The sequence below is a fragment of the Zootermopsis nevadensis genome, unplaced genomic scaffold (genome assembly GCF_977971745.1).
Source record: "Zootermopsis nevadensis isolate Lab colony 2312 unplaced genomic scaffold, Znev_1.0 Znev_ptg000011l, whole genome shotgun sequence".
NCBI classification, from domain to species: domain Eukaryota; kingdom Metazoa; phylum Arthropoda; class Insecta; order Blattodea; family Termopsidae; genus Zootermopsis; species Zootermopsis nevadensis.
The window spans coordinates 13415841-13433439 of record NW_028259143.1 but is presented as its reverse complement, the minus strand read 5'-3'; positions in this window follow the sequence as shown (position 1 = coordinate 13433439).

Here is a 17599-nt window from a genome sequence, read left to right as displayed (position 1 = left end):
ATATGATGAAATTAAATTTTCAGACAAATTTGAGTTTTGATGGTTGTTTGTAGACGTCTAATCATATACATATTTTATTTAAAAAACACTATTCTTTTAAGGTAATGAAGCATGATGTACCTCGAACAATGTAATCTTTTTAAAAATACATATAAAAGTTAAAATACAAAAAGAATTTAGTGGCACAATGAACAGAACACAATACGATCTGTACATTACAGGTAGTACAAAAACTTTTGAAAGTTGTGGTTCATGAAGTTGTAGGGAATTATATCCAATAAATATAAACATGTATATTTAGGATAGATATTAATTGCTCTAAAGTAGCACTTTTGTTCGATTAATATTATGTAAGTTACAAGCAGATTCCTGTGATGTAATATTGTGCGTTTTCAGCTCTAAATAGCTCACAATTCTGTATCAACGAACATCGGCGTGCAGAGTTCGTCGGGGATTATCGCAGAAACACAGATGTGTGTGAATTTATACGATGTATTGTTACCTTCAGACAGACATGAGTTTTAACGGTTGTTTGAAGACGTCTAATCATATACGTCTCTTATATAAAAAACACTATTCTTTTAAGGAAATCATGCATTATGTTCATCGAACATCGTTATCCTTACTTGGAAATCCTTTGTTCCATTAATCATGAAGAAAAAAATGCCACATGTGATCATCATATGGTGTGTTCATAGCCTTAAGACAGATATGTGATAGTGGAACTTTCTAGCAAATACAGACTTCTGACATACCAAGATTTCGTTTATTGCACGTCGCTCTTTAATGCCGGCCTTCAGCGATTTGATGAGACATCATACTTTGTCTCTCTTGAGCTCATCGTTCACCTCGAGCTCGTCATCTACCACGAAGTCATAATACATCTCGGGGTCATCATCCACCGCGGGGTCATCGTTCTCCTCGAGCTCGTCATTCGCCTCGGGGTCATCATTCTCCGCTGAGCTCGTTGTTGTGATCCTAGGACCAGAATGATAACATTTACACTGCAGCTAGCAGCTTTCAGTGCAAGCGGGAGAGATCTTTTTCATTGGGGAGTTGTTGCTCCGGTAAACATGTAATAACATATGATTCCCCACATTGATATCGGAATACATTGATATTCTCTTCACAGTCACTGCCACTCGCAGAAATGGAAGTAATTTGTCCTATGTATTGTTAGTTATTGTTTGCTTTTAACAAATTTCTGCTTATAACGCGAAGGTCGTGGGTTCGTTCACCAGACGGGCCACAAGGCAAAACGTGGCTAGCCAAGTCAAGGCGTGGCTAGTCAAGGCAATGCTTGGCTAGGCAAGGCAAGGCGTGGCTAGTCAAGGCAAGGCGTGGCTAAGCAAGGCAAGGCAAGGCAATACAAGTTAAGGCTAGACAAGGCTAGGCAAGGCAAGGTAAAGCAAGACAAGGCAAGGCCAAGAAAAGCAAGGCAAAGCAAAGTAATGAAAGGGAAGGCAAGGAAAGGCAAGGCAAGGCAGGGCAAGGCAAGGCAAGGAAAAACAAGGCAGGACAAGGAAAGTCAAGGCTAGGCAAGGCAAGGCCAGGCTATGCGTGGCTAGGCAACGCAAGGCAAGGCAAGTCAAGGCAGTGCACGGCAAGGCGTTGCTAGGCAAGGAAAAGCGTGGCTAGGCAAGGCAAGGCGTGGCTAAACAAGGCAAGGCATGGCTAGGCAAGGCAAGGCGTGGCTTGGCAAGGCAACGCAAGGCAAGCAAGGCATGGAAAGTCGTGTCTAGGCAAGTCAACGAGGGCAGATGAGGCCAGGGCGGGGAGGGAAAGGCAAGGCAAGGCAAGGCAGGGCAAGGCAAGGCAAGGAAAAAAAAGGCAGGGCAAGGAAAGTCAAGGTTAGGCAAGGCAAGGCAAGGCAATGCGTGGCTAGGCAAGGCAAGGCAAAGCAAGTCAAGGCAAGGCAGGGCAAGGTAAAGCAAGACAAGGCAAGGCCAGGAAAAGCAAGGCAAAGCAAAGTAATGAAAGGGAAGGCAAGGAAAGGCAAGGCAAGGCAGGGCAAGGCAAGGCAAGGAAAAACAAGGTAGGACAAGGAAAGTCAAGGCTAGGCAAGGCAAGGCCAGGCTATGCGTGGCTAGGCAACGCAAGGCAAGGCAAGTCAAGGCAGTGCACGGCAAGGCGTTGCTAGGCAAGGAAAAGCGTGGCTAGGCAAGGCAAGGCGTGGCTAAACAAGGCAAGGAATGGCTAGGCAAGGCAAGGCGTGGCTTGGCAAGGCAACGCAAGGCAAGCAAGGCATGGAAAGTCGTGTCTAGGCAAGTCAAGGAGGGCAGATGAGGCCAGGGCGGGGAGGGCAAGGCAAGGCAAGGCAGAGTAGGGCAGGCCAGGGAAGGCCAGGGCAGGGCAAGGCAGGGCAAGGCAAGGCAACGCAAGGAAAGGCAAGGCAGGGCAAGGCAGGGCAGGGCAGGGCAGGGCAAGGCAAGCTAAGGCGTGGCTAGGCAAGGCAAGGCAAGGCATGGCAAAACAACGTAAGGCATGGCTAGGCAAGGCAAGGTTTGTCTAGGCAAGGCAAGGCGTGTCTACGCAAGGCAAGTCGTGGCTAGGCAAGGAAAGGCGAGGCTAGGCATAGCGAGGCTTGGCTAGGCAAGGCAAGACGTGGATACGCAAGGCAAAGCAAGGCAAGGCAATGCAAGGCAAGGCAAGGCAAAACAAGGCAAGGCAAGGTAAGGCAAGGCAAGGCAAGACAGGGCACTGCGTGGCTAGGCAAGGCAAGGCGTTTCTAGGCAAGGCAAGGCGTGGCTAGGCAAGGCAAGGCGCGTCTAGGCAAGGCAAGGCAAGGCGTGGCTAGGAAATTCAAGGCAAGGCGTGGCTAGGCAAGGCAAGGCAAGGTAAGGCAAGGCATGGAAAAGCGTGGCTAGGCAACGCAAGGCGTGGCTAGGCAAGGTAAGGCAAGGCAAGGCAAGGCAAGGCTAGGCAAGGCAAGGCAATGAAAGTCAAGGTAAGGCAAGGCAAGGCAAGGCAGGTCAAGGCAGGGCAAGGAAGGCAAGGCAAGGCAAGGTGTGGCTATGCAAGGAAAGGCGTGTCTAGGCAATTGAAGGCAAGGCGTGGCAAGGCAAGGAAAGGAGTGGCTAAGCAAGACTGATCTAGGCAGGGCTAGGCAAGGCAAGGCAAGGCAAGGCACGACTAGGCAAGGCAAGGCAAGGCAAGGCACGACTAGGCAAGGCAAGGCAAGGCGTTGCTAGGCAAAGCAATGTAAGGCTGGCAAGGCAAGGAAAGGCAAGGTAATGCAAGGCAAGGCATTGCCAGACAAGGCAAGGCGTCGCTATTCAAGGCTAGGCAAGGCGTGGCTAGGAAAGACAAGGCAGGCAAGGCAAGAAAATCAAGACGTGGCTAGGCAAGGCAATGCGTGGCTAGGGAAGGCAAGGCGTGGCTAGGCAAAGCAAGACATGGCAAAGCGTAGCTAGGCAAGACAAGGCAAGGCAAGTCAAGGCTATGCACGGCAAGATAAGGCAAGGCATGGCAAGGCATGGCAAGGCCAGGAAAGGCAAGGCAAGGAAAGGAAATGAATGTCAATGTAAGGCTAGTCAAGGCTGGTCAAGGCAGGGCAAGGTAAGCAAGGCGAGGCTAGGTGTGGCTAGGCAAGGAAAGGCGTGGCTAAGCAAGGCAAAGCTTTTCTAGGCACGGCAAGGCAGGGCAGGGCAGGGCAGGGCAGAGCAGGTCAGGGCAAGGAGGGGCAGGACAGGGCAGAGCAGGGCAGAGCTGGGAAGGAAGGGCAAGGCAAGACAAGGCAAGGCAGGCCAAGGAAGGGCAATGCAAGGCAAGGCAGGGCACGGCAATTCGTGGCTAGCCAAGGCAAGGCGTGGCTAAAGAAGGCAAGGCGTAGCTAGGCAAGGCTAGGCTTGGCTATGCAAGGCAAGGCAAGGCGTGGCTAAACAAGGCAAGGCGTAACTAGGCAAGGCAAGGCTTGGATATGCAAGGCAAGGCGTACCTAGGCAAGGCAAGGCGTGGATAGGAAAGGCTGGGCAAGGCAAGGCGTGTCTAGGCAAGACAAAGCAAGGCAAGGCAAGGCAGGGCAGGTGAATCCAGGGCGGGGAGAGCAAGTCAAGGCATGGCAGGGCAGGGGAAGCCAGGGCGGGACAGGCGGGGCAGGGCAAGGCAAGACAAGGTAAGGCAAGGCTAGGCTAGGCAAGGCAAGGCAAGGCAAAAGAAGACAAGGCAATGCAAGGCACGGCAAGACAAGGCTAGGCAAGGCAAGGCAAGGCAAGGCAAGGCAGGGTAGTGGAGGGCAGGGCGGGCTAAGGCTAGGCAAGGCCAGGAAAGGCAAGGCAAAGCAAGGCAAGGCAAGGCAAGGCAAAGCAAGGCAAGGCAAAGCAAGGTAAGGCTAGGCAAGGCAATGCAAGGCAAGGACAGGCAAGGCAAAGCAAGGCCAGGCAAGGCAAGGCAGGGCAAGGCAGGGCAAGTCAAGGCGTCGCTAGGCAAGGCAAAGCAAGGCAAGGTAAGGCATGGCAGGGCAGGGGAGGCCAGGGCGGGACAGGCGGGGCAGGGCAAGGCAAGACAAGGTAAGGCAAGGCTAGGCTAGGCAAGGCAAGGCAAGGCAAAAGAAGACAAGGCAATGCAAGGCACGGCAAGACAAGGCTAGGCAAGGCAAGGCAAGGCAAGGCAAGGCAGGGTAGTGGAGGGCAGGGCGGGCTAAGGCTAGGCAAGGCCACGAAAGGCAAGGCAAAGTAAGGTAAGGCAAGGCAAGGCAAAGCAAGGCAAGGCAAAGCAAGGCAAGGAAAGGCAAGGCAAGGCAAGGCAAGGAGGGCAGGGCGTGGCTAGGCAAGGCAAGGCGCGTCTAGGCAAGGCAAGGCGTGGCTAGGGAAGGCAAGGTGCGGCTAGTCAAGTCAAGAATTGGCTAGGCAAGGGAAGGCGTGGCTAGACAAGGCAAGGCGTGGCTAGGCAAGACAAGGCAAGGCGTGGCAAGGAAATTCAAGTCAAGGCGTGGCTAGGAAGGCAAGGCAAGGCAAGGCATGGCAAAGCGTGGCTAGGCAAGGCAAGGCGTGGCTAGGCAAGGTAAGGCAAGGCAACGCGTGGCAAGGCAAGGCAAGGCAATGAAAGTCAAGGTAAGGCAAGGCAAGGCAGGTCAAAACAGGGCAAGGCATGGCAAGGTGTGGCTATGCAAGTAAAGGCGTGGCTAGGCAAGGCAAGGCAAGGCAAGGCAGGGCAAGACAGGGCAAGGCAAAGCAAGGGAAAGCAAGGCGTGGCTAGGCAAGGCAAGGTTAGGAGTGGCTAGGCAAGGCAGATCAAGGCAGGGCAAGGCAAGCAAGGCGTGGCTAGGCAATGCAAGGCAAGTCGTTGCTAGGCAAAGCAATGTAAGGCAGGTCAAGGCAAAGAAAGGCAAGGTAATGCAAGGCAAGGCAAGGCCAGACAAGGTAAGGCGTCGCTAAGCAAGGCTAGGCAAAGCGTGGCTAGGCAAGGCAAGGCAAGGCGTAGCTAGGCAAGGCAAGGCGTGGCTAGGCAAGGCAAGGTGTGGCTACGCAAGGCAATGCATGGCTTGGCAAGGCAAGGCGTGGCTAGGGAGGACAAGGTGCGGCTAGGCAAGGCAATGTAATTAAATGTAAGGTAACGTAATGTAAACTAATGAAATGAAAGGCAAGGCAAAGCAAGGCAAGGCAGGTGAGGCCAGGGCGGGGAAAGCAAGGCAAGGCAAGGCAGGGCAGAGGAGGCCAGGGCGGGACAGGGCAGGGCAGGGCGTTCAGGGTTTTGCAGGGCAGGTCTGGTCAGCACAGGCGGGGCAGGGCAAATCAAGACAAGGAAAGGCAAGGCAAAGGTAGGCAAGGCAAGGCAAGGCAAGGCAAGGCAGGGTAGTCGAGGGCAGGACGGGGCAAGGCTAGGCAAGGCCAAGCAAGGCTAGGCAAAGCAATGCAAGGCAAGGCAAGGCAAAGCATGGCTAGGCAAGGCAAGGCAGGGCTACTCACGGCAAGGCAAGGCAAGGCAAGGCAAGGCAAAGCAAGGCCAGACAAGGCAAGGCAAGGCAAGGCAGGGCAAGGCAAGGCGTCGCTAGGCAAGGCAAAGCAAGGCAAAGCAAGGCAAGGCAAGGCGTGGCTAAGCAAGGCAAGGCGTGGCTAGGCAAAGAAAAGCATGGCTAGGTAAGCCAAGGCGTGGCTAAACAAGGCAAGGAGTGGCTAGGCAAGGCAAGGTGCGGCTAGGAAATTCAAGGCAAGGCGTAGCTAGGCAAGGCTAGGCAAGGCAAGGCAAGGCAAGGCGTGGCTAGAGAAGACAAGTTGTAGCTAGGCAAAGCAAGGCTTGGCTAGACAAGGCAAGGCAAAGCGTGGCTAGGCAAGGCAAGGCAACTCTAGGCAAATCAAAGCAGGGCAAAGCACTGCTAAGCAAGGCAAGGCAAGTCAAGGCAAGGCAAGGCAGGGCAAAGCAAGGCAAGGCAAGACAGGGCAAGGCAACTGAAGGCAAGGCAAGGGTTGGCTAGGCATGGCAAGGCAAAGCAGGGCAATACAATTCAAGGCAAGGCAAGGCAAATCAAGGCAGGCAAGGCAAGGCAATCAAGGCGTGGCTAGTCAAGGCAAGACGTGGCTAGGGAAGGCAAGGCGTGGCTAAGCAAGGCAAGGCGAGGCTAGGCAAGGCAAGGCGTGGCTAGGCAAAGCAAGGCAAGGCAAAGCGTGGCTAGGCAAGGCAAGGCAAGGAAAATCAACGCAAAGCAAGGCAAAGCAAGCAAGGCAAGGCAAGGCAAGGTAAGGCGTGGCTGGGCAAGGCAAGTTGTGTCTAGGCAAGGCAAGGCGTAGCTAGACAAGGCAAGGCGTGGCTAGGCAAGGCAGGGCAAGGCAAGGCAAGGCAAGGCAAGGCAAGTAAGGGCAGGGCAGGGCAGGGCATGGCAGGGCATGGCACGGCAGGGCAGAGCAGTACAGCGTAAGGAGGTGCAGGACAGGGCAGAGCAGGGCAGAGCTGGGAAGGAAGGGCAAGGCAAGACAAGGTAAGGCAGGCCAAGGAAGGGCAATGCAAGGCGAAGCAAAACAGGGCACGGCAAGGCGTGACTTGGCAAGGCAAAGCGTGGCTAAACAAGGCAAGGCGTGGCTAGGCAAGTCAAGGCTTGGCTATGCAAGGCAAGGCGTGCCTAGGCAAGTCAAGGCGTGGCTAGGCAAGGCAAGGCGTGGCTAAACAAGGCAAGGCGTAACTAGGCAAGGCAAGGCTTGGCTATGCATGGCAAGGCATGCCTAGGCAAGGCAAGGCGTGGCTAGGCAAGGCAGGGAAAGGCAAGCAAGCCAAGGCAAAGCGTGTCTAGGCAAGGCAAGGCAAGGCGGGTCAGGTGAGGCCATAGCTGGGAGAGCAAGGCAAGGCATGGCAAGGCAGGGCAGGGGAGGCCAGGGCGGGACAGGGCAGGGCAGGGCGGGAAAGGCGTTGCAGGACAAGTGAAGACAAGGTAAGGCAAGGCAAGGCTAGTCAAGGCAAGGCTAGTCAAGGCAAGGTAAGGCAAAAGAAGACAAGGCAATGCTAGGCACGGCAAGACAAGGCTAAGCAAGTAAATTCAAGGCAAGGCAAGTCTTGGCAAGTCAAGGCAAGTCAAGGCTATGCACGGCAAGGTAAGGCAAGGCAAGGCAAGGCCGGGAAAGGCAAGACAAGGCAAGGCAATGAAAGTCAATTTAAGGCAAGGCAAGGCTGGTCAAGACAGGGCAAGGCAAGCAAGGCGAGGCAAGGTGTGGCTAGGCAAGGAAAGGCGTGGCTAGGCAAGGCAAGGCGTGGCTAGTCAAGGCAAGGCAAGGCGTGGCTAGGCAAGGCAAAGCAAGGCAGGGCAAGACAGGGCAAGGCAACTGAAGGCAAGGCAAGGGTTGGCTAGGCATGGCAAGGCAAAGCAGGGCAAGTCAAGGCAAGGCAAGACGTGGCTAGGCAAGGAAAGGCGTGGCTAGGCAATGTAAGGCGTGGCTAGGCAAGACAAGGCAGAGCAAGACAGGGCAAGGCAAGGCAAGTTGTGGCTAGGCAAAGCAATGTAAGGCAGGGCAAGGCAGGGAAAGGCAAGGTAAGGCAAGGCAAGGCCAGACAAGGCAAGGCGTCGCTAGGCAAGGCAAGGCAAGGCGTGGCTAGGCAAGGCAAGGCAATTCAAGACAAGGCAAGGCAAAGCAAATCAACGCAAGGCAAGGCAAGGCTCGGCGTGGCTCGGCAAGGCAAGGTGTGGCTAGGCAAGGCCTTGCGTGGCTAGGAAAAGCAAAGCGAGGCTAGGCAAGACAAGGCGTGTCTAGGCAAGGCATGGCGTGGCTAGGGAAGGTAAGGTGCAGCTAGGCAACGCAAGGCGGGGCTAGGCAAGGCAAGGCGTGACTAGGGAAGGCGAGGTGCGCCTAGGCAAAGCAAGGAGCTGCTAGGCAAGGCAAGGCAATGTAATTAAATGTAAGGTAACGTAAGTTAATGTAATGTAATGAAAGGCAAGACCAGGCAAGGCATAGGAAGGCAAGACAAGCCAAGGCATGACAAACTAAGGCAAGGCAAAGTAAGGCAAGGCAAGGTAATATAATGTAATATTAGGTAACGTAAAGCAATGTAATGCAAGGCAATGCAAGGCAAGTCAAGGCAAGGCAATGCAAGGCAAGTCAAGGCAATGTAATGTAGTGTAAGGTAACGTAATATAATATAATGTAATTCAAGGCAACTCAAGTCAAGGAAAGGAATGGCAATTCAAGGCAAGGCAAGGCAAGGCGTGGCTGGGCAAGGCAAGGCAAGGGGTGGCTAGGCAAGGCAAGGCAAAGTAGGGCAAGACAGGGCAAGGCACTAATCTGCTTGTAACTTATACAATATTAATCGGACAAAGGTGCTACTTTAGAGCAATTTTCAATCAACGAACATCGCCGTGCAAGGACTACAGAGTTCGTCGCGGATTAACGCAGAAATACAGATATGTGTGAATATATACGTTGCAATATTTTCTACAGACAGACATGAGTTTTGAAGGTCGTTTGAAGACGTCTTATCATATACATGTCTTATATAAAGAAACACAATTCTTTTAAGGAAATAATGCATTATGATCATCGAACATTAACATCTTTGCAAAGATACGTACAAACGTGATAATATATACAGTATTTAGTGACACACGGCTCAGTACGCAAAATTCCAACATTAGTCAAACCGTACATACCAGGTCGTCCAATAATTGTCAGAAATGGTGATTCATCAAGTTGAACGAAATTGTTTCGTAATATTATAAACATACACGTTAGCGTTTGATATCATTGGTTTAAAGTTGCACTTTTGTCCGATTAATATTGTTTAAATTACAATCAGAATGTTGTGTTAACATATTATGCGTTTTAAACTCTTAATAGCTCACTATTCTGTATCAACGATCATCGGCGCACAGCAACAACATAGTAATTTGAAGAATATTTCAGTTACAAAGATATGTGTGATTATATTCGATGCAATGAAATTTACAGACAAATTTGAGTTTAGATGGTTTTTATGATGACATCTTATCATATACATATTTTATATTAAAATCTTATTTCTTTTGAGGTAATAAAGCATAATATAACTCGAACATTGTTATCCATTTAAAATAACATATATTCGTTAAAATACAAACAAAATTTAGTGGCACAAATATCAGATCGCAAAAATCAAAATATTAGACCATCCGTACATTACAGGTAGTACAAAATCTGTTAGATGTAGTTGTTAATAACGTTGAAGGGAAATATTTCCAATTATTATCAACATTTACACTTAAAAGAGAGAATAATTGCTCTAAAGTAGCACCTTTGTCCGATTAATATTATGTAAGTTACAAGTTTATTAATGTGTTGTCATATTAAGCGTTTTCAGCTCTGAATAGCACACAATTCTGTATCAACGAAAACTGCGTGCAGCGACTACAGAGTTCGTCGGGGATTATCGCAGAAACACAGATGTGTGTGAATATATACGTTGCAATGTTACCTACAGATAGACATGATTTTTGAAGGTTGTTTGAAGACGTCTATCATATACACGTATTATATAAAAAACACTATTCTTTTAAGGAAATAATGCATTATGTTCATCGAAAATTGTCATCCTTGAAAAAATACGTACAATAGTGAAAAGAATTTAGTGGCACAAAGATCAGAACGCAAAAATCGAAACATTATACCATCCGTACAATACAGGTAGTACAAAAACTGTTAGAAGTTGTGGTTAATAAAGTTAAAATGAAATATTTAAAATTATTATAAACATGTATATTTAGGATAGATATTAATTGCTCTAAAGTAGCACTTTTGTCCGATTAATATTATGTATGTTACAAGCTGATTAGAGTGTTGTCAAATTATTCGTTTTCAGCTCTAAATAGCACACAATTCTGTATCAACGAACATCGGCGTTCAGCGACCATAGATTTCGTTGGGGATTATATCAAAAACACATATGTGTGTGAATATATATGTTGCAATGTTATCTACAGACAAACATGAGTTTTTAAGGTTGTTTGAAGACGACTTATCATTTCCATGTCTTATATTAAAAACACTATTCTTTTGAGCTAATCAAGCATGATGTACCTCGAACAATGTTATCCTTTCAAAATTACATACAAACGTAAAAATACAAACAGTATTTTGTGGTCACAGCTGACAACGCAAAATTCCAAACATTAGTCCACCCGCATATTTCAGGTAGTCCATAAACTGTCAGAAATGGAGTTTCATAATATTGACGGGAAATGTTACCAATTTTTATATACATATGCATTAGGGTTTGATATACATTTATTTATAGTAGCACTTTTGTCCTTTTAATATTATTTAAGTAACAGGCAAATTAGAGTGTTGTCATTCTACTGGATTTCAGCTCTGAAAAACTCACAATTATTTATCAACGTACACCGCCGAACGGCGACCATATATAACGTTTGAGAATTCTCAGGTATAAAGATATGTGTGATTAGTTACGATGCAATGATAAATGCAGACAAATTTGAGTTTTGATGGTTTTTGATGACGTCTTATCATATACATATTTTATATTAAAATGTCCTTTCTTTTGAGGTATTAAAGCTTGACATACCTCGAACAATGTTATCCTTTTAAAATAACATATTAACGTTAAAATACAAACATAATTTAGTGACACAAAGATCAGAATTTCAAAAATTAAAACACAATACGATCCGTACATTACAGGTACTACAAAAACTGTTAGAAATTGTGGTTCATTAAGTTGAAGGGAAATATTTCAAATTATTATAAACATGTATATTTAGAATGGATATTAATTGCTCTAAAGTAGCACTTCTGTCCGATTAATATTATGTAAGTTACAAGCAGATTAGTGTGTTCTTATAATATGCGTTTTCAGCTCTGAATAGCACACAATTCTGTATCAACGAATATCGGCGTGCAAGGACTACAGAGTTCGTCGGGGATTAACGCAGAAATACAGATGTGTGTGAATATATACGTTGCAATATTATCTACAGACACACATGAGTTTTGAAGATCGTTTGAAGACGACTTATCTTATACATGTCTTATATAAAGATACACTATTCTTTTAAGGAACTAATGCATTATGTTCATCGAACATTGACATCCTTGGAAAGATACGTACAAAAGTGATAATACAAACAGAATGTAGTGACACACGGCTCAGTACGCAAAATTCCAATATTAGTTAAACCGTACATAACAGGTCGTCCAATAATTGTCAGAAATGGTGATTCATAAAGTTGAACGGAAATGGTTCGAATTATTATAAAAATACACGTTAACGTTTGATTTCATTGGTTTAAAGTTGCACTTTTGTCCGATTAATATTGTTTAAATTACAATCAGAATGTTGTGTTAACATATTATGCGTTTTAAACTCTTAATAGCTCACTATTCTGTATCAACTATCATCGGCGCACAGCAACAACATAGTATTTTGAAGAATATCTCATTTACAAAGATATATGTCATTATATACGAAGCAATTAAATTTACTGACAAAGTTGAGTTTTGATGGTTTTTTGAAGACGTCTTATCATATACATATATTTTATATATAAAACACTATTCATTTGAGCTAATTAAGCATGATTTACCTAGAACAATGTTCTCGTTTCAAAATTACATACATACGTAAAAATACAAACAGTATTTTGTGGACACAGCTCACAATGCAAAATTCAAAACATTAGTTCACCCGCATATTTCAGGTAGTCCAAAAACTGTCAGAAATGGAGTTTCATAATATTTACGGGATTTGTTACCAATTTTTAAAAACATATACATTAGTGTTAGATACACATTTATTTAAAGTAGCACTTTTGTCCCTTTAATATTATTTAAGTTACAAATTATTGTGTTGTCATTCTACTCGTTTGCAGCACTGAAAAACTCACAATTATGTATCAACGAACACCGCCGAACGTTTGAGAATATTTCAGTTACAAAGATATGTGTGATTATATACCATGCAAGTAAATATACTGACAATTTGAGTTTAGATGGTTTTTTGATGACGTCATATCATATACTAATTTTATATTAAAATCTCATTTCTTTTGAGGTAATAAAGCTTGACATTTCTCGAACATTGTTATTCTTTTAAAATATTATATAAACGTTAAAATACAAACACAATTTAGTGGCACAAATTTCAGATCGCAAAAATCAAAACATTAGACCATTAGTACATTACAGGTAGTACAAAAACTGTTAGAAGTTGTTGTTAATAAAGTTGAAGGGAAATATTTCCAATTATTATAAACATGTACACTTAGAATAGAAATTAATTGCTCTAAAGTAGCACCTTTGTCCGATTAATATTATGTAAGTTATAAGAAGATTAATGTGTTGTCAAAATAAGCGTTTTCAGCTCTAAATAGCACACAATTCTGTATCAACGAAAACTGCGTGCAGCGACCTCAGAGGTCGTCGGGGATTAACGCAGAAATACAGATGTGTGTGAATATATACGTTGCAATATTATCTACAGACACACATGAGTTTTGAAGGTCGTTTGATGACGTCTTATCATATACATATTTTATATTAAAACACTATTCTTTTGAGGTAATAAAACATGATGTACCTCGAATATTGTTATCCTTTTAAAATTACATTTCAACTTTAAAATACAAACAGTATTTAGTGGCACACAGATCAGATCGTAAAAATCAAAACATTAGATCATCCGTACATTACAGGTAGTACATAAACTGTTAGAAGTTTTGGTTCATCAAGTTGAACGGAAATATTTCAAATTATTATAAAATGTATATTTAGGAAAGATATTAATTGCTCTGAAGTAGCACTTTTGTGCGATTAATATTATGTAAGTTACAAGCAGATTACTGTGTTTCTTATTATGCTTTTTCAGCTCTGAATAGCACATTCTGTATCAACGAACATCGCCGAACAGCGTCGACATGATACGTTTGAGACCATCTCAGTTACAAAGATATGTGTGCTTATAGGTGATGCAATGACATTTACAGACAAATTTGAGATTTGATGTTTTTTTGATGACGTCAAATCATATACATATTTTACATTAAAATCACATTTCTTCTTAGGTAATAAAGCATGATATACTTCGAACATAGTTATCCATTTATAATATTGTAGCGTGGGTCGGTATACAACCTTGATTGTCAACCCTTGATTTCTTGCGGGGATTGTAAGAGACCACAAAGTCTTCCAACAATAATAAATTTAATCAACTAAAACGTCTTTACAGCACAAAATAATCTCGTCTACAACACACTTCTGACACCAATGTAGCGTGGGTCCTTTGACTGTATTTGACGCACCGTTAGTGTTGATCCTGCGGCTGCCTTTGCTGCCTGTAGCTTCAGGGCCTGTCCGAGTGCTTCATTGAGGGATCGGTCCCCGCCCATTAGTAGGTGTTGCTTAATCTCTCGGTCTCCCAGGCCGTCGATGAAAGCGTGAGCGGCCTCCCTCTGCAAGAAATCTGCGGGAAGCCCTACGAACGCTCGATCGGCCAGCTTCTCTATTGCCGCTGCGAATTCCTGCAGAGTTTCGCCCCTCCCCTGCGTCCTTGATTTCAACTGAGATCGGTAGACCGCCGCCAGCTGATGGTCCCCGTAACGGCCCTCTAATGCGTTGAGGATGTCGTCGTAGGCCGCCCCAACAGGAAGGCCATGCAGGATGTCAGCAGCCTGCCCCTGAAGTACGGCAAGGAGATGCGTTACCTTCTCCCCAGACGTCCAGCCATTGTGGTTGGCCACAGCCTCAAACTGCCGATGAAATACTGTCCAAGACGTGGATCCGTCGAACTTAGGCGGTTTCACACGGTCCGTGCCACCCACGAACATTCCGGCCCCTCCGTGCCTTGTTCGGGCTTCCACCGCCTGCAGCCGTGTCTCGAACTCGCGCCGCGTGGCCTCTAACTTTTGTCCGAGATCGTCGGTGATCCTTTCCTCTAATTCCACCTGACTGCACCTCAGGGCGCTTATTTCTTTCGAAAACTGTGCGCCTAGATTTTCTTGTAGCTGTTGCTGGCTGGCATCCATCTTGTCTTCAAGATTTTCCTGAAGCTGTTGCTGGATGCATGTAAACTGGTCTCGTAGCTGTTTCTGGCTGTCCTGAAGCTGTCTCCGGCTGGCATCCAGCTTGTCTTCAAGATTGTCCTGAAGCTGTTGCTGGATGCATGTAAACTGGTCTCGTAGCTGTTTCTGGCTGTCCTGAAGCTGTTTCTGGCTGGCATCCATCTTGTCTTCAAGATTGTCCTGCAGATGTTGCTGGTCGTTGCTCAGACTCTGCAATCTTTCCAGTATTTCTTGCAGTACACAATCCATGGTTGACAATCCCACTTCTGACACCAATGTAGCGTGGGTCGGTATACGACCTTGGATTGTCAACCCTGATTTATTCACGTCAAATTAAATCACTTACAGTGGTCTGCACATACAGTCATCTCTCTACAATAACACACTCGAGTCTCTCTCTACAACAACACACACATTCTCTCGCACTGTCCATCGAGTCTATCTGGTCCCCGAGCTCCGCTCTTCACTCTCTTCTCTTACACGTCGGCCCGTAGCACCCCACTGGACACACGCTGGCTCCTCAGCCGCCCCGGTCCACGTACCCGGTGCTCGCTCACGTAGCCGACCCGTCCATACTCGTCGTCGGCCCGTAGCAACCCACTGGACTCTCGCTGGCTCCTCAGCCGCCCCCGTCCACGTACCCGGTGCTCGCTCACGTAGCCGACCCGTCCTTACTCGGCGTCGGCCCGTAGCACCCCACTGGACTCTCGCTGGCTCCTCAGCCGCCCCGGTCCACGTACCCGGTGCTCGCTCACGTAGCCGACCCGTCCTTACTCGGCGCCACACCAGACCTCTCGTTGACTCCACTCACTCGACTCCACCAATGTCCGCAACAGCATACCGCTTGCAACTCACTTCTACATCCTTCCACAATACAACCTCCAACAGTCTCCTCACAATACAACCTCACTCTAACACTCTCTCTTTCCAACCTCTCTTCAACACTCTCCCTTTCCAACTCTCCAAAGCCGATTGTCAACCGGCTTTTATACACAAATACAACAATGTCTATGCAACAATGCTAAACGCAACAATGGTAAACGCAACAATTATAAATGAATACAACAATGTCATTAAACAGACACAACAATGCCAGACACAATAATGTCTAACGCAACAATGGTTATAAACAAATACAACAATGCCAAATACAACAATGTCTATAAACGGTTACAACAATGCCAGACGCGACAATGTCAATAAACAGACAACTAAACTGTTTATTGACATTGTTATGCTGCTCTCAAAGCAACACGTCACAATATCATATAAACGTTAAAATACAAACAGAATTTATTGGCACAAACATCAGATCGCAAAAATCAAAAAAAAAGACCATCCGTACATTACACGAAGTACAAGATCTGTTATAATTTGTGGTTCATAACGTTGAAGGGAAATGAAGATTTCTGTCTTCTGGGTTATTGCGCTGTGTAGTCTGGTCGATGTTAACAAACGTTTCAGAGGTCATACTGCCTCCATCATCAAGGCGATGAAGGCAAGGCAAGGCAAGGCAAGGCAAAGCTAGGCAAGGCAAGGTAAGGAAATGCAAGGCAAGGCTAGTAAAGGAAAGGCGTGGCTAGGCAAGGGAAGGCGTGGCTAGGTAAGGCAAGGCGTGGCTAGGCAAGGAAAGGCGTTTCTAGGCAAGGCGTGGCTAGGTAAGGCAAGGCGTGGTTAGGCAAGGCAAGGTGTTGCTATGCAAGGCAAGAAAGGCAAGGCAAGGCAGGGCAAGGCGTGGCTAGGAAGGCCAAGGAAGGGCAATGCATGGCAAGGCAAGGCAGGGCACGGCAAGGCGTGGCTAGGCAAGGCAAGGCGTGGCTAGGCAAGGCAAGGCTTGGCTATGCAAGGCAAGGCGTGCCTAGGCAAGTCAAGGCGTGACTAGGCAAGGCAAGGCTATGCGTGGCTAGGAAATTTAAGGCAAGGCGTGGCTAGGCAAGGCAAGGCAAGGCAAGAAAAGGCAAGGCAAGGCAAGGCAAGGCAAGGCAAGGCAGGGCAAGGTAAGGCAAGGCGTGGCTAGGCAAGGGAATGCGTGGCTAGGCAAGGCAAGGCATGATTAGGCAAGAAAAGGCGTGGCTAGGCAAGGCAAGGTAATTCTAGGCAAGGCAAGGTAAGGCAAAGCAAGGCAAGGCAGGGCACGTCTGAGCGTTCAGGTCGTTGCAAGGCAACGCAGGGCGGGACAGACGGGGCAGGGCAAGACAAGACAAGGTAAGGCAAGGCAAGGCTAGGCAAGGCAAGGCAAGGCAAGGCAAAGTAAGGCAAGGCAAAGCAAGGCAAGGCAAGGCTAGGCATGGCAAGGCAAAGAAAGGCAAGGCAGGGTAGTGGAGGGAAGGCAAGGTAGGGCAGGGCAGGGAAGAGCAGGGCGGGGCAGGCGGGATAGGGCAAAGCAAAGAAAGGCAATTCAAGACCAGGCAAGGCATGGCAAGGCAAGACAAGGCAAGTCAAATCAAGCTCTATCTAGCCTTGCCCTGCGTTGCCTTGCCCTGCCTTGCCTTGCCCTGCCTTGCTTTGCCCAGCCTTGCCGTGCCTTGCCTTGAATTTCCCTACGTTGCTCTGCCTGTCCTTTCCCTGCTAGCCTTGTTTTGCCTTGCCATGCATTGCCTTGCTTTCCCCTGCACTGTTTTGCTTTGCCCTGCCTTACCCTGCTCTGCCTGCCTTGCCTTGCCTTGCCATGCCTTGTCTTGCCTTGCCTTGCCCTGCCATGTGCTGCCCTGCCCTGCCTTGCAGTGCACTGCCATACCTTTCCTTGTCCTAACCTGCCATGCCGTGCCACGCTTGCACTGTCTTGACCTGCATTGCCCTGCCTTGCATTGCCTTGCCTTGCCTTGTCCTGCTTTGGATTGCACAAAATTGCTCTGTCCTGCTTTACCCTGACTTGCCTTGCATTGCGTTGACTAGCCTTGCTCTGCCCAGCCCTGCCTTGCCCTGGCCTGCCCTGCCCTGCTCTGCCATGCCCTGCCCTGCTCTGCCCTGCCCACCCCCGCCCTGCCTGTCCTGCCCTGCCCTACCCTGCCTTGCACTGCCCTGCCCTGCCTTGACCTGCCTGCATTGCCCTGCCTTGAATTGCCTTAAATTCCCATGCCCTGCCCTGCGCTACCTTGCCCTGCCTTGACTTGCCATGCCTTGCCTTCCCCTGCC